General features: G+C 45.9%; 1 long non-coding RNA gene across 1 annotated transcript; it reads left to right on the plus strand.

The window, feature by feature from the left end:
* Window positions 1-21,538: 21,538 nt before the first annotated feature.
* Window positions 21,539-22,769, plus strand: LOC117044576. Its single transcript, XR_004426297.1, has 2 exons — window positions 21,539-21,691; window positions 22,587-22,769. It is a non-coding gene; the product is annotated as an uncharacterized LOC117044576 (long non-coding RNA).
* Window positions 22,770-23,391: the final 622 nt, after the last annotated feature.

Raw genomic sequence — 23,391 nt, forward strand, 5'->3', positions numbered from 1 at the left:
TTTGGGGGGAGCTGGTGGAGAGGGCCGTGGTAGGACAGCTACAAACATTCTTGGAGGCAAGAGGCGCCAACGGGAGGGAGATTGGGGCTGACATTGTCCATAGCGTTCCGACGTCACATCAGGAACACGGCAGCGGGTGGCTCCTCCTCCTCTTGCTGCCCCCCCCCCCGGCCAGGGCCTTCTCCCCCCCCTCTTTCCCCTCTGCAGCAGCAAGAGGAGAAGGAGCCAGCCACTGAGGCCACGCTGCCACAGCATCCCTAGGACTTCCACAACTTTCCACAGATAGTTTAAAAAATAAAAAAGTAATTTATATGTAGTATATAATCACAAAGCTAAGCTAGTATGTAAATAATTAAACCACAGAAAAGAAATATGACAAAGGAATGACAACTCTTACCAAAAATGCACAGTGCACAAAAATGATTTGGAAATTTACAGACTATGAAAAAACTATATTGGCTTTCGGAATAAAAGATAGCATAATTCTATGCATACCCACTGAGCAGTAAATCCTGCTGTGTTCAGTGAGGCTTACTCCCAGGTAACTGGGCTGCAGCTGTGGGGCTAGTGGGGCTTGTGCGAGTGACACGGCCGAAGGAGCAGTGCTTCAAAGGGATTCCAGTTTTGTTCCAGCTTTTGCATTTGTTGTGAATTTACTGAAGGTGTATAATGGGACTCTCCCTGCACCTGTTCCCTTCCAGGCTCTCTGTCCCATACAAACGTTCCATTTCAGAAGTTCGATTTGTGCTTTTGAAAAATTGTTATTTATGAAACCTGTCAAATGAGTCTGATGAGAAATCTGTTTGACAAATGTCTTCCAGCTAAACAGGGATTAAAAACCCCCGAAAAACTTTCTTCATTGAGGGAAATAGAATAGGTGTTCAAAGATTGGTGGCTGTTTATATGTTTGCTTGCATGGAGATCAGAAATAGGAAAGAAACCTCTTTACTTGGACATTATTACTTTAACTCTTGTGCAACATCTTGTTCTATGTGCCTATTTTATAGTTTAGTTTTCCATCTTTTAATTTTTTCTGTTGTTCTAATTGTTCTCTTCGTTTTATATGTACCGTATTATAAAATGAATTAATAACGATAATAAACTTTACCAAAAAAGAAAAGAAAAAAGAAACAGGAAAAAACCTACCAATTCTACAAGCTGATGAATGTCTGTATGTACATGAGTCAACAGTGTGATGCAGCAGCTAAAAAAGCCAATGCAATTCTGGGCTGCATCAATAGGAGTATAGCGTCTAGATCAAGGGAAGTAATAGTACCACTATATTCTGCTCTGGTCAGACCTCACCTGGAATACTGTGTCCAGTTCTGGGCACCACAGTTCAAGAAGGATACGGACAAGCTGGAACGCGTCCAGAAGAGGGCAACCAAAATGGTCCAAGGCCTGGAAACGATGCCTTATGAGGAACGGCTTAGGGAGCTGGGTATGTTTAGCCTGGAGAAGAGAAGGTTAAGGGGGGATATGATAGCCATGTTCAAATATAGAAAAGGATGTCATATAAAGGAGGGTGAAAGGTTGTTTTCTGCTGCTCCAGAGAAGTGGACACGGGGCAATGGATTCAAACTACAAGAAAGAAGATTCCACCTAAACATTAGGAAGAACTTCCTGACAGTGGAATTTGCTGCCAAGGAGTGTGGTGGAGTCTCCTCCTTTGGAGGTCTTTAAGCAGAGGGTTGACAGCCATCTGTCAGGAATGCTTTGATGGTGTTTCCTGCTTGGCAGGGGGTTGGACTGGATGGCCCTTGTGGTCTCTTCCAACTCTAGGATTCTGTGATTCTATGTATGTGGTGTTTTACACTCAGTACAATTTCTGGTTGAAATCTGTACTGATTGGCTTACTATGTCTTTAATCATTTAAATAATTTCCTGAAGCGTTTGCAGAGTGGTGCAGAACACAAATTTCATGGCTTTGTATTTATCCCCCAGTGAATTGGTCAATGCTCATATTAAAGAAGAAAAATATCATAGTTTTGTTTTAAGAAAAAGATGGAGGCAGCAGCACAGAGCAGTAAGGTTCTTTTCTGTCTACATAACATCTGTATAAAATCATGTGGTACAAACATCAGGTGGAGGCACTTTTGGCGGGAGCTTCTCATGTCTGGGAACTGGGGGTTCCTGGTAATGTTGCACTCCCCCTGCACAAATAGGATCTTAATATGGGGTGACTCCTGGGTTGAGTTTTGCCATTTGAGGCCTAGGTGGCTTTGACCTCTAGGAGTGCCTATTTCCAGCTCTGTCTGCTTGGCTGGCTATGGGTGTTCCTGGATGAAGATAGCCTTGCCAGGGTGTTGCAGGCCCTTGTCAACTCCCATGTAGAGTTCTGGTCTCCCTTTGAAAAAGGTCTGGAAGCTGCAAGTGCAGTAATACATCATGCACATTTCAGAACTGGTGGAAATGGCAGGGCAGAGAATGGACAACATTTTTACGGAGCCACAAGACTGTTGTAGGCCGCCCAGAGTGGCTGGGGAGACCCGGCCAGATGGGCGGGGTATAAATAATAAATTATTATTATTATTATATTATTATTTTTTCCCTATGTTGTTGTATTTGTCTAACTGTAATAAACATTGTTTATGAAATCATTGTTATGTTATACCAAAAACAATGAAGTGCTTATGTATAAATAAATGGTTGAGAATCCAAAAATCAGCGAGAGATAGTTAAAGCAGCTAGTTGACGTAACTGTCATTCATAGTTTCCCTTACAAAGAGGTGAAGCTGCAGGTGCAGACCTAGTTCCGTATTTATTTACGGTATTGCTTGTGTGTCTCATCTCTATTATACTTGTGTGTGCTGATGTATAACAGAAGCTGACTTGATCTTATTAATTGGTATGACCTTTCATTTCCTGAATGAGAAGAACATTTAGGAAGTGACTAATTAATCATGAGGCTCTGAAAAACTAGGGAGGAATGGCTTCTGCATGAAAGGTCAGTTCAAAAGCTCTCCACTCAACTGAAACAATCCCTCATGTTGGTCATTCCAGCCCCACGACCAGGCTTTTGAAACAGGCTCAGCTTGTCTTGGAGCTCATAAGACACCGGAGGGAACGAAGGGGCCTTCCATGTCCCTTGTGCCCAAGATGTTGTGGCAATGGAAGGATGGTGCCATCTCTGACCGATAAATGGGCTCTCAAAACTGACTCACTCTTCAAAACTTAAACACTTCTTAATGTTTTATCTATATGGGCACTGGACCAAGAGAGTTAAAAATTATTGATGAAGCTTATCAAGCACTGCATCAAAACTTCACAGGCTTGACTCCCTGCTGTTTCCATGTATGAAATAGGTGGCTCAGTCCCTGCTCCTGCCAACCTTGCAGTTTGAAAGCACGTCAAAGTGCAAGTAGATAAATAGGTACTGCTCCGGCAGGAAGATAAACAGCGTTTCCGTGCGTTGCTCTGGTTTCACCAGAAGCGGCTTAGTCCTGCTCGCCACATGACCCAGGAAAACTGTCTGCAGAGAAACGCCAGCTCCCTCAGCCTGTAAAGCGAGATGAGCGCCCCAACCCCAGAGTTGTCTGCGACTGGACTTAACTGTCAGGGGTCCTTTACCTTTACCTTTTCTTTTACCAAAATGATATAATAATCTTTTGTGATGATGCAGCAGAACTGATTCGTTTAGTAAACCTTTTGCCCCATACTTGTTCTGGGTTTTCCAGTTTCTAGTCATCCCATTCCTCAGTTGTGGTTGGTCTCTGCTTCCAGTTATGACCGATTACCATGGTAGTTGCTGTAGTAAATCTCTTTCTGTTTCCTCCTCCAAAAGGGCGGGTTTTGATTCTCTGCAGGGGTCATTCTGTAGATCTCTGAATCGAAGCTTTGTCAACGCAGCAGAGGCCAGGGAGTGAGGAGAGGTGCGCCATATTCTGTTAACAGGAATGTATAGTTGCTGTTGCTCTAAGGGTGATTGCTCTAAGAGTATTGTAGTTTTTGTTTTGATTGTGGAATTAATGCATTTTGTGGGAGTTCTGTGTCTACTACTAATCAGTTTTCGTGTAAGTTTATTTTGCCCTATTGAGTGCATGTTGTGGGAGACTTGCTGTCAATACGTTGTCACCTTTCTCTGCTCCATGGATTTCAGTTACCTTCTTTCCAAGGTCATGCCTTTATTAGAAGCTTTCATTTGCATTTGTAGTAAATTGCTGCCCTGCTTTGGTATTATCTGCTAAACTTGGTTATAGTAATTGCTTGTAAAGGTGACCCAGAGACATTTTTCACACTAATGGTGTGTAACTAAAGTCTCAAATCAAAGTACATCAACAGTGCAAGACCTTTAAAAATGTAATCCTTTGGGCGACATGTATTTATTGCACCTGCTATCCTTAAAAAAGACTTTCATATAATTCTCAACTATGTCCTTCCTGCCAACCAAATATGCCATATAATCCCATATATACTAGAAGATGAAAACAATGGAGACACCCAGAAAGGGACACAATTGAAAATACCTGCACCACTGCATACCCTCTCCTCCCAAACAAACTAAGGAAAATCCCCACAACACTTAACAGGTACACACAAACCATGCTCAAAGCATGGAAAACAGTGATAGGCAAACTATCCCCAACCCCATCCCCACTAATACCTCTGGCGTACCACCCATTATTTCACCATGCAGCACAAAACCTCCAGATCAAAACCTGTCAAACCAGAGGCTTATATTGCCTAACAGACTTCAATAAAAATGACAAACCTTTGTCAACACAAGAAATACAAGACAAACTACAAGACACTGGTTAACACATCACCAACTACATGCCTTCTTAAACAACCCAGCAGTAAAATCAGCAGCAACTAGGCCCCTGACAACCTTTGAAAACATCCTCCTAACAACAAAGGGACACGGCAGAGGAATGGTATCCACAATATACAAAATACTACTCCAAACCCCCATGAACTCCCTAGACGCAATCAAAAAAGCAATGAGAGGATGACATAGGCCAGTGTTTTTCAACCTTTTTTGGGCAAAGGCACACTTGTTTCATGAAAAAAATCACAAGGCACACCACCATTAGAAAATGTTAAAAAAATTAACTCTGTGCCTATATTGACTATATATAAAGTAATTCTCTTGAATAGGAATCAAATAAACACAAATAAAGTATTTTATAATTCTTGGACTTAAGAGCAGGGGTCCCCAAACTAAGACCCGGGGGCCGGATGTGGCCCAATCACCTTCTAAATGCTGCCCGCGGATGGTCCAGGAATCAGCGTGTTTTTACAGAATTGGAACCTGTCCTTTTATTTAAAATGCATCTCTGGGTTATTTGTGGGGCATAGGAATTTGTTCATATTTTTTTCAAAATATAGTCCAGCCCCAAGTAAGGTCTGAGGGACTCTAGTCTTGTACCTGAGTGACTTTTTGTGACAAAGACATGAGTGGAGAAGCTCCTGAGACATCCTGGCATGATATAATTAACTGCCATGCCACACTTGAGAGCCCAGCCAATGTGGTGTTTCCCTTTTTTGTGATGATCTTGTGTACAATTCACGGCAGTGGTTGTCCACATACCTGTGCAATATCGTATATTCACAATTCACACCCATGGCAATCTCGCAATTCCTAAACTGCCACCTGTACACCATCTGCTTGCCTTGTGAATGGGCGTTATTTATCCAGCAGTAGGTGAACACGCTGAATCAGTTTATTACTTCTCTTACACACGCACCTATGTGCCAATGTTAACAGTTCAATAAAGACTAAGTAAAATCGACACAAAAACAAAAACCGAGCAAAAATACAATAGCAGCCAAGGATATCCGCACCCACAGGACCCAGCGCCACCTCCTCTGGAAGCCCCGCTAAGGCGGCCTCAGAAAGCGAGCCTGCTCCTTCCTCCTGCAGACTTGGGGACGATGGGGCTCCCTTCAGAAAACCGCCGCCGCCGCTCCAGCCTCCCTCTTGCCGCTTTCAAACCTCTTCCCTTGCTTGACCACCAGAGCTGCCTCGTGCCCGCTACTTACCCGCCACGTCCCCTCAGGGCGCCGGCCGAGCAGCGCAGCCAAGCGAGGCGGTTGGGGGGGAGGCGGCGGTGGCAGCGAGACCAACCCGCCCTCCTCGCGCCGCCGAAATCTCACGCACGCGCACACCACCAAGTGCCATCACCAGACACGCCTTCGCGTCTTTATAGCACGTTGCCGGCCCCGCCCCTCGCCCCGCGTTGGCCCATTTCCCAGTCACTTTAACGGGCTGAAGGAAGGCAACAACAACGGCCGGGACGTTTTTCCCACGGTACACCAGGCAACATCTCGCAGCACACTAGTGTGCCGCGGAACAGTGGTTGAAAAACACTGACATAGGCTATTAGATTAACTCCACTCAATGGACCAGAATGTGGTCCAAACCCCCCTTTAAATCCATATCAATGAAAAGAAAAGAACTCACTCTGAAACTCACCTACAGGTGGTACCTAACACCAAGAAAATTGGTGTTATACGCCCAGGAACCTCACCAAAATGCTGGAGAGGGTGCACCTCCACATGTGGTGGGAGTGCCCCAAAATCCAACTATTCTGGACAACAACCATACGAGAAACATTTAAAATAACCAAGCAAGTATTAGAAATCATCCCAGAATTGGCCTTACTAAACAACTTCCAAGACAATAATGCCCACTTAGACTACAAAGAACTTATAACCCACCTACTTTCAGCAACCAGAAACATCATAACCAGACACTGGAAAGACCTGTCAGGAGTAAGCATGGACCAATGGTACCAAGTAGTATGGGAAGCAGGCCTACTAGAAAAAATAACCAATAAACTGAAACTGACACAGGGACAAATGGAAGAAGAGGCCTTTACCCCGGTATGGCTCCCCTTTATCACACACACAGCCCAACAAGAAAAATGACAAAAAACCACCAACAGCATACAAATCAATATGGCTAACGATCCAAAAACACCCACCCACCCCACTCACACATGAAAACGAAGATTACCACAGCCAACCACAAACGAACAATCACACCCTAGGCCAACTCCAACTTCTCTCACCACCAAAGGAACATAAGTGAACAACAGAGAACCTGCACAAGCAACGCTGACATCAAACCCTACGTATATTAAGTAAAATAGAAACATTGTCACCCGACCCCACCCCCACCTATCTTCCCCCCTTTTCTTCCTAATGTCTCAACAAATGAAACTGATTTGTAAAAATGTCACATGGAAAAAAATACGAGAGAGAGAGACATTGCACATACTTTTGTAAATCAAGAAAATATTTAATAAAAATACATTAAAAAAACAAAAACTGTCCTTCCTTTGTGCCATCACCTTTTTAAAATATGGACAATATTCAGTTGTAGCTTACAGTAAATGATTATTATAATATCATGTTTATTTATGTACTGCCTTTTCCCTCTAACAGAGACTCAAGGCAGCTTACACCTTAAAAGAGGAACAGCTAAAACTACTGTTTGTGTGCATGCATGCAGTCATTAAAACAATTAAACATTAGGTGACTATAATGCAAACATATCATTACAATGAAAACACCAGAGCACCAGTCCATCCCTTGAAGCAGTCAGTTCTCAAAACCCTCTTGGAACAAGAAGCTCTTCACCTGCTGACAGAAGGACAGCAAGGAGGGAGCCAGTCCGGCTTCTCTAGGGAGGGAGTTCCAGAGTCTGGGAGCAGCCACCACCGTGAAGGCCCTCTCCTGCACCCCTATACACATTTCAGCAATAGGTATTGTTACTTAGGTATTATTACTGCTGCTGCTGCTGCTACTACTACTGTTTATTAAATTCGTATACTGCTCTTTATCTGCAGATCTCAGGGCAGTTCACAACATAGCTCAGGAAATGTAATTTGATCAGTATCTCAGATGTAATAGTGGAACAAGGCTGGATACCTGTGTATTGCAGTATGAAGCCTGGGACAATAATAGCAAATAACTGGGTGAAAGATTGTCACCAGGAAACTGATGGCAGGTTTGAGAATAACTGGAAAGAGACAGCCCTGAGTTGGATGGAGATAGGAAAAGGGGACAAGGGCTACATTTGGGTAGATGCAAGTGGCAGAGATGGGAAAGGTTTGGGATGGAGGAACTAAGTAAGAGCAGGAGACAAGGAAGAAATACCTGGTCTTAGACACGTGAGAAACTTTGGATATGTTGTTCATTTTTTGTAATTTCTCCCTTGTTCTATACTCTGTTATTGTTACAGCTTATGTAATATTTCAAATCATGTGCGTGCGTGCGTGCGTGCGTGCACTCTCTCTCTCTCTCTCTCTCTCTCTCTCTCTATCTATCTATCTATCTATCCCCCCTCCAGGCTTGCTGTGCTTTTCCCAGGACTGGGCTGCAAGTCTGCCTTCTCTGTCCTCCTCTGTCCTTGTGCAGCTAATGATGTGTCTCCGCTGCCAGGAAAGAAGGATAGAGGTGCCTTCTGCCTGTGCAGCACAACATTTTGGTGCAGTCACTACTGCTTTTGTCAACAGTGGAAAATATCTCCAATATCATCTGCTTCATTGGAGGGAAGATGAATTACAACACTGCTTGCTCTCTCAGCACCTTTTTTGTTCCCAGTTTTCCTCAAAGTTACTTCATCATTCATACACAGTGAATTAGCCCTCAATTGATTTCTGTCATCTATTGCAAACTAGACATTGATGCAGGATTGATTCCCTGCCTGTCCCTCTGTGTATGTAGCTGAGTGATCTTTAGATTACTGTGATATTACCTTTGCAGGTAGTGTTTGCCAACTCATGGCGTGCCCACAGATAGAATCATAGAATCCTAGAGTTGGAAGAGACCACAAGGGCCATCCAGTCCAACCCCCTGCCAAGCAGGAAACACCATCAAAGCATTCCTGACAGATGGCTGTCAAGCCTCCGCTTAAAGACCTCCAAAGAAGGAGACTCCACCACACTCCTTGGCAGCAAATTCCACTGCCGAACAGCTCTTACTGTCAGGAAGTTCTTCCTCATGTTTAGGTGGAATCTTCTTTCTTGTAGTTTGAATCCATTGCCCCGTGTCCGCTTCTCTGGAGCAGCAGAAAACAACCTTTCTCCCTCCTCTATATTACATCCTTTTATATATTTGAACATGGCTATCATATCACTCCTTAACCTTCTCTTCTCCAGGCTAAACATACCTAGCTCCCTAAGCCGTTCCTCATAAGGCATCGTTTCCAGGCCTTGGACCATTTTGGTTCTGTGCATTCTAGAATCTCCAGTGCATTCTAGAAACCGGCTTACTGAGCGTCAAACCTCCTTGCGCCAGTGGAAAAATGGGTTTGAACTGCACACACCAGTTGCCCTGACAAGGCAATCTAGCTTTGTAATTCTTAGACATAACTGTCTACCAGAGTTATACAAAGGAATCCTGAGCAAAAAAGGGGGGAATGTCTTACTGCTTGCAGGCCTAGGCCACAGACCAGGGGCCCAATCCAGCTGGTGCTCTGCCACCAGACAAGGAATGCAATCTGTTTTTTGTTTTGTTTTGCATCCCAAATAAATAAGGCTAACAATAAAACTGAGGGCAAGTAGCTACTCAATGATGGGTTGTGAATAATGGTAGCAATACTGTAAAAAGCAGAAATAGATATGGGGATATAATGATATCCATTATTGTAAGAGCTGATCACACCACTGACGATAACATTATTTTTGCAAATCAACATACCAGGCTGAGATCATATAAATTTAACAAAATGTGAAGTGCTACAGACCAAGTTTGAAGATGAGCAGGTTCAGAAAAGGTAACTGAAGAGTTTTTGATTGTTGGAAACACTTCAAACCAACCTTAGCACAACTGGAGCCCGGCACGCTTCCCCTGCGAGTACCTGCCTGAAGCGTTTTTCCTTGCTGCCGTCTCCTGTGCTATTCAGCAGAGTTTTCTTTTCTTATCTTCTCTCACGCAACGGGGGTGTGTGCATGCCAGCATATTACAGACAACAGAGTCCGGCTTCTTTCTAATCTAGAAGCTTTATTTTACAAGGCATAAATCTACATTCCTGGAGAGACGCAAGCCATGTTGGTGGCTTCTCCCTTCTCTCCGTTCTCCGGACACAGAAAAAAACAAGTATCACATTACAAAGTACAACAGTACACAGAGCATCCGGTGACGCTCTTCCTCCTGTGGGTGGGACAACCGGTTGAGCTTGTTAACTCTAAAAGCTCCAAACCTCTACACCCCCTCTTGTCCCGCACACAGGGGCGTTGTAAGCATGCAGCTTACCCTACACAAACCCTCACAGAACTCCCCATGACGTTGGAAGCTCAGGGGCTTCGTGAACCCAACCCTCTGGTTCACCTGACCAGGACAGTACTTCAGCTTCTCCAAGCCGGTCTGAACGCACACGTCTCGAAAGAGAACGTCTAGGTGTTTGGGTCTGGCCTTGACTTGTCCAGACTCTGCCGCCAACAAACAGAGTTGGTTGTCCTCCCAAACCATCACGGGCAGGCAACTCTGAACGCAGATCTCTTGGACCAAACACCTATAGAACTCCAGTTCCCTGCAAAGCACTGACAACGCACTGTACCTGGCTACTGCACGAGAACGAGCAATGAGGCTCTGGCACCGGGACTTCAGCCCGCCTAGAGCTCCTCCACACTGTACAACCATTTCAGACACAGATTTCCTGTCCTCGGAATTTGCCCAACCGCCGTCGCACCAGCGCGTGAGCTGGGGCTCACCGGTAGCTGACAACTCCGGGCAAAACTCCTTAGTCTCCTGCAAACTCTGGAGCACTCTCACCATGCCATTCCAGGCATGCATGCTGGGATTTGCAGCCACCTTGCTGAACAGATCCACAGCAACTGCTATGTCAGGTTTGCTCAACCGTGAAGGAAACAACAGCCTCCCAGGAGCTGACCTAAACACCTCGGGGCTCTCGAACTCAGAGCGTTCCCCGGTCTGACTGTCCTCACCTAGACACGTCTCCATGGGTGTTCTGACACTAGCACATTCAGACACTCTGAACTTCTTCAACGACTGCACTACCTTGCCAGTCTGATTGAGCAAGACACTACCGTCTTCGGCTCTGTCTACCTGCACACCTAGGTAAACACCAACAGGGCTTAGGTTCCTGAGCTGGAAATACTGACCAAGCTCCTCTGCGAACCGTTGCACCTGTCCCCTGGTCTCCACCAGGTAAAGCACGTCCGCACCGGACTGCAGAACTAGACCCTGTTCTGGGCTTACTCCTGCCAGAAACAGGCAGCTATCAGCACAACTCTGGCTGACACCTAGCTTTCTCAAAGCTTCTTGCACGCCTGAGGACCAATCTCTGGCTGACTCCTTCAAGCCAGTGATTGCCTCGTGCAAACTCCACACCTGATTTGGCCCGTTGTCCTCGAACCCTGGCGGAGGTACCTCGTACCTCTCCTCATCCAGGTCGGAATCCAAACAGGCATCCAAACCAAAGTGGCTTGCCTCAAAGCTGCTTTGAGTCGCGACCGCTAACAGCATGCGCGTGGTTTCGCTTCTGAGAGAGGGTGCGTCCAGTACCTCGGAACAATGGACCCCCTCCTCGTGAGTGAAACCTCTGGCTACTGACCTAGCCTTGCACTGCAACTCGCCAGTTGCTGCCGTCTTGAGTCTGTACACCCAACGACCTTCTGACAGCGTCGTGGTTGTGCACACACCCAAAGACCTCATTGAGCCTACCTGCTCTACCATGGCATCCTGCCATTTCTGGGCCTCACCTTGAGATACCCATTGAACCTTCACAAGGCTCTCTGGTTCACCCTGAACCAAACAAGCACTCACGCTAGTGGCCGTGAACCTTTCGGGCAGAATCCCTTCAGTGGATCGTGCAAACTGCTGTGATACCACTTCAGATTCTCCCTCTGCTCCAGTTGCACTGGATTCCACCTGCACGTCCGTGACGTCAGGCATCTCACCTACAGACTTGCTGCGTCCGTGCATCCTAACTGAACCACCCAAGGATGACGTTGGCGCGCCTTTGGGCTCCTGCTTCACTGCCAAAGAACCCCCCTCTTGCACCAGGACGAGACCTGCGCCAGGCTCTCCTGGAGAAGAGTTGCCACACAAAGAGTCGCCAAGCGTGGCCTGCCTCCTAGTCTGTGACATAGGAGTTGCGGGTGCACTCCCAGGCTGCTGCCTTGGAGTTGCCCCTAGCTGTGCTGCACCCTGGTGATGGCCGGGAACTCGGCCCGAGCCACCAGCAGTTGCCAAAACCACAGCGATACCCCCTCTTGGGGCTGATCCACCTGGACCATTGCCACCTAGTTCCACCCAGAACCCTTGTGGAAGCTCTGCATCCAAGAGCATGTCTTCAGTGGCAGCATGCAGCATCCTTTGCTGCCTCTCTGCAAGACCACATACCTGTGAAGAAAACAAGTTAGTCACACTGTGCTTACTCCCCCTCTCACTGAGGACCTGGGAACAGCCTACTCCAGTAGAAACCTGCTGTTCCACTGCAACCAGTGGTGCTGTCTCAGTTGCCTCCTTGAGCAACGCAGACCACATGTGGTGAGAGAAAGCATCAGCCAAACACTCAGAACAACACGCTCCCCCCAGGTTAGCTTCTGGCTTCCTTTCAGAAACAGCCACATGAACCAGGGAAAAGGGACGCGTGGTTTCCCTTTCAGACGCGGGGTAGCAGGATGTCGACTCCTCGACCTTGCAAACCCTGCAATCAAGAAAGCTGTTACATGCCCTTAACTTGCACCCTTCAGAGAACTCAGGCTGCTTCAGCACACTGTCCCAGTGGCGACTTGCCAGCCTTTGGTATCACTGACACAAACATAAGTGGTGCACGGGCACACTGGTGCACCGAGCAAACATTCCATCAGCGCCACCTCCCCCTGTTCTGGATTGAGGCCCCTCGACAGCAAACAGCCCGTCCTGGCTGCATTTCACGCGTAGAAGCATCTTCTGGCCCCTGCAATCAGAACAGGTGATAATCACAAAGCAAACAGCAAAAAACAATGAACAGAAGGTTTGATATAAACAAATACAGAGTCACGTCAGCAACCAAAGAAAACGCCAGTTCTGTCCCTTGGATCTGTCCCTCGACTGTTAGCAAAAAGTCAAGCCTTTTCTTGCCTCCAACAGTCACAAACTGCCTCTCGACTGCAGCAGCCAGTACGTTGAACTGCTCTGTAGAAGGAGACTCGCAGTTCCTCACAAGTCCACCAGGAGGAACGATGACGACGACGACGACGGCAACCATCACACGCAGCCCACCAGGGTTGGCCTCTCTCAGCGTTGCCTCGGTGACTGCATCACAACAGTAGGGCTTATCTCGGCTCCGTCCTTCTCACTCAGCTGGGCACGTGACCTGATGGCTGTGAGAAACGGCCTTGCCCTTATCTTCAGCCATGCACGTCAACAAAAGACCAGGTGCAGGCGACGTGCCAAAACACAGCTCCACAGTCAATGCCCTTTACGCTGGCTTCAGACTTGGAAACAGCCCCTCCCTTTCTGGGAGCAAAGCCCACGGCGATCTGGCCCCCCTCCTGCTTTCCATGGCACTGTTGCTGCACAACAGCCATAAGCCGAGCTGGGGGCGAGCTTTCCAAAGCCACTTCAGCCAGTCCCTCAGCCCCAGGAAACTGGGCTAGGGTCTTCTTCCAGGCTTCACAAGCACTGGCCAGACCATCCTCCTCACAGGCGTTGGCCAGAACATCAACGCTCTCAGGGAACAGCTGTCTGCATTGAAGCTGTGAGGCTGGAGGTGCTTGCAAACAAAAGCTTCCCTCCTCCTTGCTGGGAATGCTATGGCTCCCTCCATCTTGCCCAGGGGTAGCGTACTTACGAATCTGTAGCTTCTTACCCGGCTCCACAGATGGGGGTTTCACCAGAGAGGGTACACTGCTTGGGCACACCTCAATCTGGGCTTCCCTGCTGCCTTCCAACCTCTGGCAGCAGGTTTTAGGCTTCTGAGCCATTCAGCAGACTGCTGAATGCTCCTGCTGGCAAAGCAAACTTCCCTGGATGCTCCATCACAGTCCAAACCAGGGAGGCACTTCTCAGCTTGGCACACACGTTCTGGATCCTTGGAACTGCTCCAGAATCAGTCCAGAATCGGGAAAAACTTGGATCCATAACCTGAAGAGTTTTTGATTGTTGGAAACACTTCAAACCAACCTTAGCACAACTGGAGCCCGGCACGCTTCCCCTGCGAGTACCTGCCTGAAGCGTTTTTCCTTGCTGCCGTCTCCTGTGCTATTCAGCAGAGTTTTCTTTTCTTATCTTCTCTCACGCAACGGGGGGGTGTGCATGCCAGCATATTACAGACAACAGAGTCCGGCTTCTTTCTAATCTAGAAGCTTTATTTTACAAGGCATAAATCTACATTCCTGGAGAGACGCAAGCCATGTTGGTGGCTTCTCCCTTCTCTCCGTTCTCCGGACACAGAAAAAAACAAGTATCACATTACAAAGTACAACAGTACACAGAGCATCCGGTGACGCTCTTCCTCCTGTGGGTGGGACAACCGGTTGAGCTTGTTAACTCTAAAAGCTCCAAACCTCTACAGTAACTCTATCCCTACTTAACATGTAACTAAGTGTCTTACTTGGTTCTGAATGGCTGTTACAATTTCTAGTGACTTCCTTGCCCCTTTTGCTGGTGTGTGTGTGTGTGTGTGTGTGTGGCCAAAGAGGAACGAAAAATGGATGCTTAGAACTCCTGGGTGCTGAATTTTGCTGTAATCTGCCCAATTGCTCAGCATTTATTAAAAACTCGTACTCCCTCTGCCTAAGGGAATATCCACAGTCAGGGCCGTAGCTAGTGGGTGGCAAGGTGGGCCCCCGGCAGGGGTGCAGGCAATGCCCCCTCCAAATCGGCTAAAATATGTCCATAAATATAAATATTGATTACTGCCTCATAAGAAATTGTTTTAAATAGAGGGTGAATTGAATGGGTGGAAAGAAGGGGGTTAGAGGAGAGGTGGAAAGAAGAGCTAATTTGTCCGTGGCTGGGGGCACAATCTGGATGGTTTTGCCAGGGGTGCAAGATCACCCGGCTATGGCTCTGTCCACAGCAGTGTTTCACTCAAAACAGGGAAGCTTAGCTCAATTCTTCAGGCCAAGAGGGAAATGGGCATGTGAAGTTCCAACAAGTGGAGAAAGCGATTCAATGCCTACTGTCCCTTCTAAAACAGCAGAAAATGCAGCTGGAAAAGGGGGGGAAACCTGGGTGCCATACTTAGTCTGAAGCACAACACACCTCCTTAAAAGCCACGGTCATGGAAACACAGAAAGAATTAATGGCTCCTCTGGAAGGAAAGGTAAATACAGTAACAGAAAAAGTGAACTGCTGAAACCACTTCTGCAGCCATGGATCTAAGTTTACGGCAAGAACAAAACATTAAAAGGCTGCTTCAGGAAAAGAAAGACATTAAGCCTAAGCTTGAGGAGGAAGAGAACATGCAAATAAGGCTCACGAAAGCTCATACCAGGAAGAAACTCAGTTGGTCTCTAAGGTGCTACTAGAAAGAATTTTCGATTTTGTTATGCAAATAAGGGTTATTTTACATGTGTGTGATATTAAAGATGAGGCAAAAGGAGGTAATATTACAAAATTTATAGTCCACTGTAATACTTTCCCTGGAATTGTCCCCAGAAGATTTGGAGAGAGTGCATAGACTACTGTCCGCCCGCCTGCAAAATGAAGTCCCTGCTCCCAGGTATTGTTATGTGCTTCCACCATTTTAAAACAAAATACAAGATCTGGAAGGTTATGAGAAATATTGAAGAAATAATATATGACAATAATTTGGTCATGGTCTCGCAAGATTTACCCATGGACTCCTTGAAAAAAACGAAGGAAATTGCACCCCGTAACAGAATTGAAGATGAATGAATAATATACTATAGGGCTTTTCCAAAGGAAACACAACACTCTCAGCTACTAACCGCAAGGAAGACAAAGAAATATCAGCAACACTAGAGCTGGACTGTCCACCAGTTGTTACTGATTTGTTGGAGCAGCAAGAGAGTGAACCCCTTGGCAAAGATGCCCAACTCAGGAGCCCAGATGGAAAAGCTACAGCAAACCAAAATGACCATCTCATTTACCCTCACTAGATTCAACGTGCTCCATCTGCCTTATTGCAGGGCAGATTCGAGGGCAAACCGTACGCAGAATGAGTCTGCCCCTGTGGCTTGATGGAGGTAGAAACTGTCTCTCATGCCTTGTTACGCTGCCATTTCTATGGGGATATACGCTCGGTATTTATTACCCCTGCTATGCAAAAATCTCCAAATGAATCTGAACCTCAATGTCTAAAATCCTTGGTAGAGGACAAGGATCCCGAGATCATAGAATCATAGAATCATAGAATTGGAAGAGACCACAAGGGCCATCCAGTCCATCCCCCTGCCAAGCAGGAAACACCATCAAAGCATGCCTGACAGATGGCTGTCAAGCCTCTGCTTAAAGACCTCCAAAGAAGGAGACTCCACCACACTCCTTGGCAGCAAATTCCACTGTCGAACAGCTCTTACTGTCAGGAAGTTCTTCCTAATGTTTAGGTGGAATCTTCTTTCTTGTAGTTTGAATCCATTGTATGTGGGCTGGAACTGGTCTGTGACCGAAATAATAAATTCATTCATTCAAATGACCATCAAAGAAAAGAATGGGGCAAGGAAGATGAAGCATATTTCAGGAAGGTAAATAAGGCAGAACTATTTAAAAGAGAGGAAAAACTGCTCCTTTTCTATAGAAGTGAATGCAGTTGGACTAGAATGATCTGAAAGCATAAATATATTGAAGGTACCTGGGGGCTGAGACAGAGCTTTAAAAAGGAATGTACACCTGTTTAAAATGTGTTTGATTTTTATGCATATGGCTTACTCTGTTGGAGTGCCACTACTATAGAAAGATGACACACACCATGCTGTATGTTTTAAAGGTTTTACGTTAATAATTCAAAGGTTTTTTTCAAAGTTGTGTCATAGAATCATAGAATTGTAAATTTGGAAGGGACCTGAAGGGTCATGTTGTCCAACCTCCTGCAATGCAGGATTGTCAGCATCCCTAGCAGGTGGCCACCCACCTCTGCTTCAGAACCTCCAAGGAAGGAGCTGCTCTTGCCCTCCCACCCTGCCTGGGGGCTCCCCACAGCACCTGTCAGGGCAGCATACTGGATGAGAGGGGCCATTGGTCTGCTCCATCAGGGGCTAGGTTAAGAGGGAATGGGGGGGGTCAACATGAAAGGAATAGGAGCACATTTTTGAAAATTACAGTGAAGGTTGGTTCCACTCTGGAACAGAATTCAGGGATCCAGAATACATAATCCAGTCCTGAGCTTGGCAAAATTCTCATGCATCTCTAATTGTGACCCAAGCATTTTATGAATCTGAGAATTTACCACCATTTCCTGGAGGTGCTACAGAGCAATGACATTACTTAATGGCAGAAATCCAATTTCTTCCTCATACAAATGCTGTACTCACATTTGTCCCTTAGAAAACTCATTTCATGGTGTGACATGCTTTTATAGCATTCCTTTGAAGGTTGATTGACAATCCTGTCAATCCTAAGGGACATTCCCTTCATTATTTTCAGTAGTCCCACATGCTAGCTAACCAGTGCTGTAGACAGGTGAAAGTGCTCTTTAAAGCAGCAGACAGCAACACATTAATAAACTACCCTGTTCTGCTGAAGAATTATTTTGGTAGAACTGGATTCTTCAATCCAAATTAGCTGTTAATTCCTGGCTGAATATGGGATGTTGTGGGTTCCAGAATTACAATTCCAGGAGCTGAACTAGACCCTGTGTGCTTGTGTCATGAAGTCTTGTGTGCACCAATAAACTACTGGAAGTCACCAGACCCACTGATATATTTCAGTAATCCAATTCCATCTGAACTAGATTGCCCCTTCCTCCAAAATCCAATCTAACCTTGTTGCAGGAGAATTTAGCAACATCTCTAGAAAATTATCAGTGGGAAAAAGCCCCAAAGTAAAGGAAGAATGGTGACGCTGGTGACGCTGTGGTTTAAACTTGGACTTGCCGATTGCCACTTGGACTTGCCGATCGGGAGGTCGGCAGTTCGAGGCCCCGCAACTGGGTGAGCTCCCATTGTTCGGTCTCAGCTCCTGCCAACCTAACAGTTTAAAAGCATATCAAAGTGCAAGTAGATAAATAGGTACCGCTCCAGCATTTCCGTGCTCTGGCTTGGCTTGTAAAGCGAGATGAGTGCCGCAACCCCAGAATCGTTCGCGACTGGACTTAACTGTCAGGGGTACCTTTACCTTTACCTTTACCTTTAAAGCAAGAATGGCTGGATCTTTCAATAATTGTTCTTCTATTATGTGTATAGCTCAGTCAGATAAATGGATATGTTGAAATTTTCATCCATCTAGCACTGCAAGGTTTGTTTCTTTCAGAGCAAAATTCGTGCAACGAAGGAGACAGTTCTACCAAAAGGTTCTTTTTTAAAAAAAGTGTGCCCATGTTTGAGAGCTATAGGAGAGTGCCACATCTGAAGGTCAAAAACAAAAGGCTACAATCCTGATCTGTTTGATCTGAGTAAACACCAGATGTTTACAAAATTTCAGCGGGAGAAATGACAAGAGCATCACTAGCAGTAACAATAAAAGAGCATTAGCTAGGTATAAAAATGCAAATGCGTTTTAGCAAGGCATGGAGGCATCTGGTATATTAACAGCAGCATAATGATATGCATAATAACATTCCACAGAACTGGATTAATGAATATGTTATTAGAAATTGTATTATCTAGACAATAAACATGAAAGGTAAAAAAAATATTAACTTATCCCCAAGACTGTAAAAGCTGAAGGACAGGAAGAACGTTTAAGGGGCTGAAGGCTTTCCTTTTGGACTTTAATTGCATCATATCCCTGGTTTCATAATATAGTTCACATACATAACTGCTTTCATATGAAGTTTGCTAGACACAGTTTAAAGCAGGGGTAGCAACCTAATGGGACAAGTGGCCCATGGGGGTCATTTAACTGGCCCACGAGCCACCCCTGAACCAAGCTGCCCGCTTGGCAAGTCTCTGTGCACTGTGCTAAACTGGCACAGCATGGGCTCGCGTCCACAGCGCCGGAAATTGTGTCTGCACAGAAGCAGATGCCGGAAATCGTGGGTGCACGCACAATCTGGCCCACGGGGGGATCTCTGCTGGAGTGAACCGGCCTAGGCGAGGTAAACCTTGCCTATCCCTGGTTTAAAGGAAATCCCAGGTTTGGAGTACAGTGGTACCTCACTAGACGAATGCCTCGCTAGACGAAAAACTCGCTAGACGAAAGGCATTCGCTAACGAAAGGGTGACTCGCAAGATGAATTTCCCTATGGCCGCGACTCGCAAAACAAAAACGTTTTGCAGGTCCCCCCCCCGTAAAGCCGTGTTTCCTCCAACCATGCTTCGCAAGGCGAAACTTCCACTATACGGCAGCACTCGCGGAACAAATTTATTTCGTCTTGCGAGGCACCACTGTACCGTTTTCTGATTTTGGAGGCAGCCTGTTAACCAAATCCCCATTCTAGCAGGGGATGGCAACAAGGTAAAGAGCAACACCTTGTTTCTTTGGAGCTACCCAAAGTGGTGACTCTGCAGCAGAATGCACTTGACCTGTCTTCTTTGAGGGATTTCGCACTGGGCAACCAATCAGTACAGCGAAATCTTCTGCAGCTTTGCAACGGCAGCAATGCCAATTTGCCTGTCCAGTGAGTTGTGAAAGGCTCTCCAATGTTTGGGGTGCTTGTATCTTTCCAAGTCTGCAGTGAACCAAGAAATAGTGTACTGAGGTGGAAGCATTGGAGAAGAAAAATAATAATTAGATTATCTAAAACAGTACTCTGGACTGCAGCTCTTGCCCACTGTTTGGGGGGTCAGGGTTTCTGGTAGGGTGGAGGGCCCAGATTGGAAAGAATGGCTCTTCCTCCTCTGCTTGGCAGGTGCAGCAACAGCCAAAAGTCTGAGCTTCTGGGAAAGCTGGCTGTTCTTCTCACCCCACCTTCTTCACCAGATAGACACGCTCCTCTTTTCAGATTCACTCTTGTTTTCCAGGGAATGATACAGCCATCACATCAAGTAGGGCAAGGAAATGTAGAGATGTGTGTGAGCTCTTTCAGGTTTGTTGATTCAGGTATGCCAACTCCAGGGGGCTGAGGTGTCCTCTCTCTGGCTCAGCACACAAACTCACTGCCTCCAGCCCCCTTTCCTTCCCCCTTATATGCAGATGCCCCATTTCCATTCCTCCTCTTCCATTCTCCTATTCTGCGCCCTACTTTGTGTGCACCCCCAGGCTGATATATGTTGCTGCAGCTTTAAGAGTAACAAACTCTTCAGGGCAAGGCTGTCCATTCGCTTCTTCAGAGACGGTTAAGTTCAGTTGGTGGATCTTGTCTGTGTGCAGTTGGATGTTGGCTTGTTCATGAAATGCCTCCTCTAAATTACTTCACAGCCCTCTGTTTCCCCTAGTATGTATTCCCTAATGGCTAATACCATTGCCACTTGTCACCTTGCCACATACTGCATATATACAGGTTTCATTGTGTGTGTTGGGAGAATTACTGTATTTTTCCGTGTATAAGACTAGGTTTTTTGTTTGTTTTTTTAAAAAAAACAACACACCATAAAATTAGGTTTAAAATAGGGGTGTTTTCTTAATTTAGAGTTCCCAAAAATAGGGGCATCTTATACATGGGGGCATCTTATACACGAAAAAATACAGTACTTGTCTGGAGGGGGGGATGGAGAGACGTATGTGTCCAAAGTTCTAAAAAATGAAGTTAACGATACTTTCTCCTAGCTTTCTATTAGTTTGAGCACTCTCCCAGCACTCAGTAGGTCTGAGTAATTATTAGTAGTGCCAGTTACCATTATGATACAGTATATTGAACAGAATTATCCCAAGGCTGAAAAAGAGGACTGTTTTGACTGTAAATTAAGTTTTTAGAAACAGAAGGGGTGCTAAAACCCTGTATAAAACAGCATAGCTTTGGGGCTTCTTGGGAGTTTGAGAGGGAAGGATAATGTGGCTGCATCAATCTCGCCCACAGCACCGCCAAGCAGAGTTTAGGTGGACTTTCATAGATGTCAGGGGACGTCCAACTCCCAAGAGACTGCGAGCTACTCACAGGAAAAAAAACTGGCAGTGATCTATCCCTTTTTTGGGGGGGGGGGGTTCAGGTCAAAGTTATTAAGCTTTTTTTTTTTTTTTAGGGAAGAATGTCCCGTTATTAAGGGGAAAATGTCAGACTAGAGTAAAGGGGAGAGGGGATTAGTCGCTCCCCAAAACATCGCTATGGAAACAACCTGCCTCACAGAGTAAACTCCGTCTTCCGTTCCACGATCGTGTGAAAATGGAGGGAGAGGGGCCGGCCGGGGCTGGCTGCTCTTAGGCAAAAGCAAAGGAAAAGGAGCCCGTGATCGACAGTGATCGACCGGACCTCCCGGGGATCGACCAGTCAATCCCGACCGACCTCTTGGAGGGGAGGTTTATTAACTTTCTCTGCCAGGGCTCAATGCACTCAATTGACTCAAAACTGCAAGCAGAGGAAACATTTCCCTTCCACACTTTGCATATTAGTAACCCCCCCGCCCCCCACGCAGCCATTAAGAGCGGAGGTTCTTCTGCCCATTAGGATGAAATTGGTTTTAATTTACAGACGTGAGCCGGATGAAGGGGACAAGATTACAAACTGCCAAGTGAATCAGCTACTGGGTTGCAACATTTCAAACTGGAAAGATTTCCTTGGTTGAAGAACATGGTATGTCGGGGGGAGGGGAGCTTTTACACTTTTTAAATTATACTATACTTGCTATATAAATGATTTGGCAAATCTCCCCCTAAATGATAACAAACTGACAAAAAGCAAGAAGAAAAAGAGAATGGAATTATATTTATGGATTAAAATGAAAATAGAACTGTGTGAAATGATTTAAAGCATCTAACTTCCATTGGATGGTAATTTGGATTATGGCTTTTGAAGATCTGCCGTGGCTCTGGCAGGACGCCAGATCATTAGAGATAAAAATCAGAGGAGTAGGAGAACTGAAAACTCACCTGGATTTATGGCGGGATGCCAGATTACTCCTTTACTCAGTGGCGTAGGAAGGGGGGTGCAGTAGGAGCGGGGCGCCTCGGTTGCCACTGCTGAGGGGGTGTGTGTGACAAAATGGGGAAAAGAAGTATTTAAAAAATAAAGTTATTGAAGCTCCTCTCCGAGAGGTGGGTAGGGCTTACTGGGTCCTGGGTGCCACCCCCTTGCCTTGGGACCTTCGCCTCACCCCCAACGCAGCTGGGGGCTGGGGGCAGGGCGAAGGAAACAAAAGCGCTGGTGCTGCCGAGGACGACGTCCCGATGGTTGGGTTTCTTGGGCCGCTGTGGCGGTCTTCTGAGGAAGCAGTGGCCCGCGGAGGCCAACAAGGCAGCTGCAAACAGCGGTTGGGGTCCGGGGCGTGTGGGCACCGCGGACGACCTCCTGGGCCACTAAGCCCAAGCTGCTCGTGCTCACAATGTTCAGTAAATAAACCAGAAAATAACACTTGCCACTGTAAGTATATTCTTTTTCCTTCTTTTAATAATTTGAATGTGTGGGGTGTGTGTGACAAGAAATCTTCTGCACCGCGTACCATCTGACCTTGCTATGCCTCTGCCTTTAGTCAGATATAAACAACAAAGATGGCATAATGACGCAGCTTGAATTTCAACAGAAGAGAAAGATTGGAAAAGCGGAAGCAGAGATGCTGTGCAAGACATGATTAGAACAATGGAGAAACAAATGGGAAAATAAACATCTCACACAGGGAATTTACAGGATACAAAACTTTTTGTGGGATTTTTTTTTTTTAAAAATTAAATATCTCAATATGGAGGTCAAGAAATCAGTTCCAGTTGATTAGGAACTAAGATCAGGACTGAATGCAATTGGACTAACTAAGATTTTGGAAGCAGGAAGAAATAAGAACTTTGCACCCTGAAACCCAGCACACGGGTTTGCACCCAGCATACTCCAAATGTATAATTGGCTGTATAATTGATCTATATTTGGATGGGGAGTGTAATTTGATATTGATAAAATGTGGCTGTTATTGAATTTTAATAATTGAAAATTAATAAAAATTATTTACAAAGACAGAAGAAACATCTCCCTTTCTGGGTGTTTGCTTGCAGACTGCAGGTGGCAGATGTGAAAAGGTCCTGCTTTCAAACAATACCATTTCTTAGTTTGATTTGTTATGTAATAAATAATAATTTATTTCTACCCCGCCCTTCCAAATCCAAAGACCGGGCTCAGGGCGGCTAGCAACAAATATAAGACAATGAGTAAAACAACTTAAAAAACAGCATAAAAAACAAACATCAGTGGGATCCCCAGGGCTAACTGGCCAGGTTAGTCATGCTAGGCCAGTAGGGGGACCAGGGAGGAATTTTAATGTAGGGACCCAGAATGGTTTCTTCAGAAAA

Source organism: Lacerta agilis, chromosome 3 (assembly GCF_009819535.1).
Source record: "Lacerta agilis isolate rLacAgi1 chromosome 3, rLacAgi1.pri, whole genome shotgun sequence".
Lineage (NCBI taxonomy): Eukaryota > Metazoa > Chordata > Lepidosauria > Squamata > Lacertidae > Lacerta > Lacerta agilis.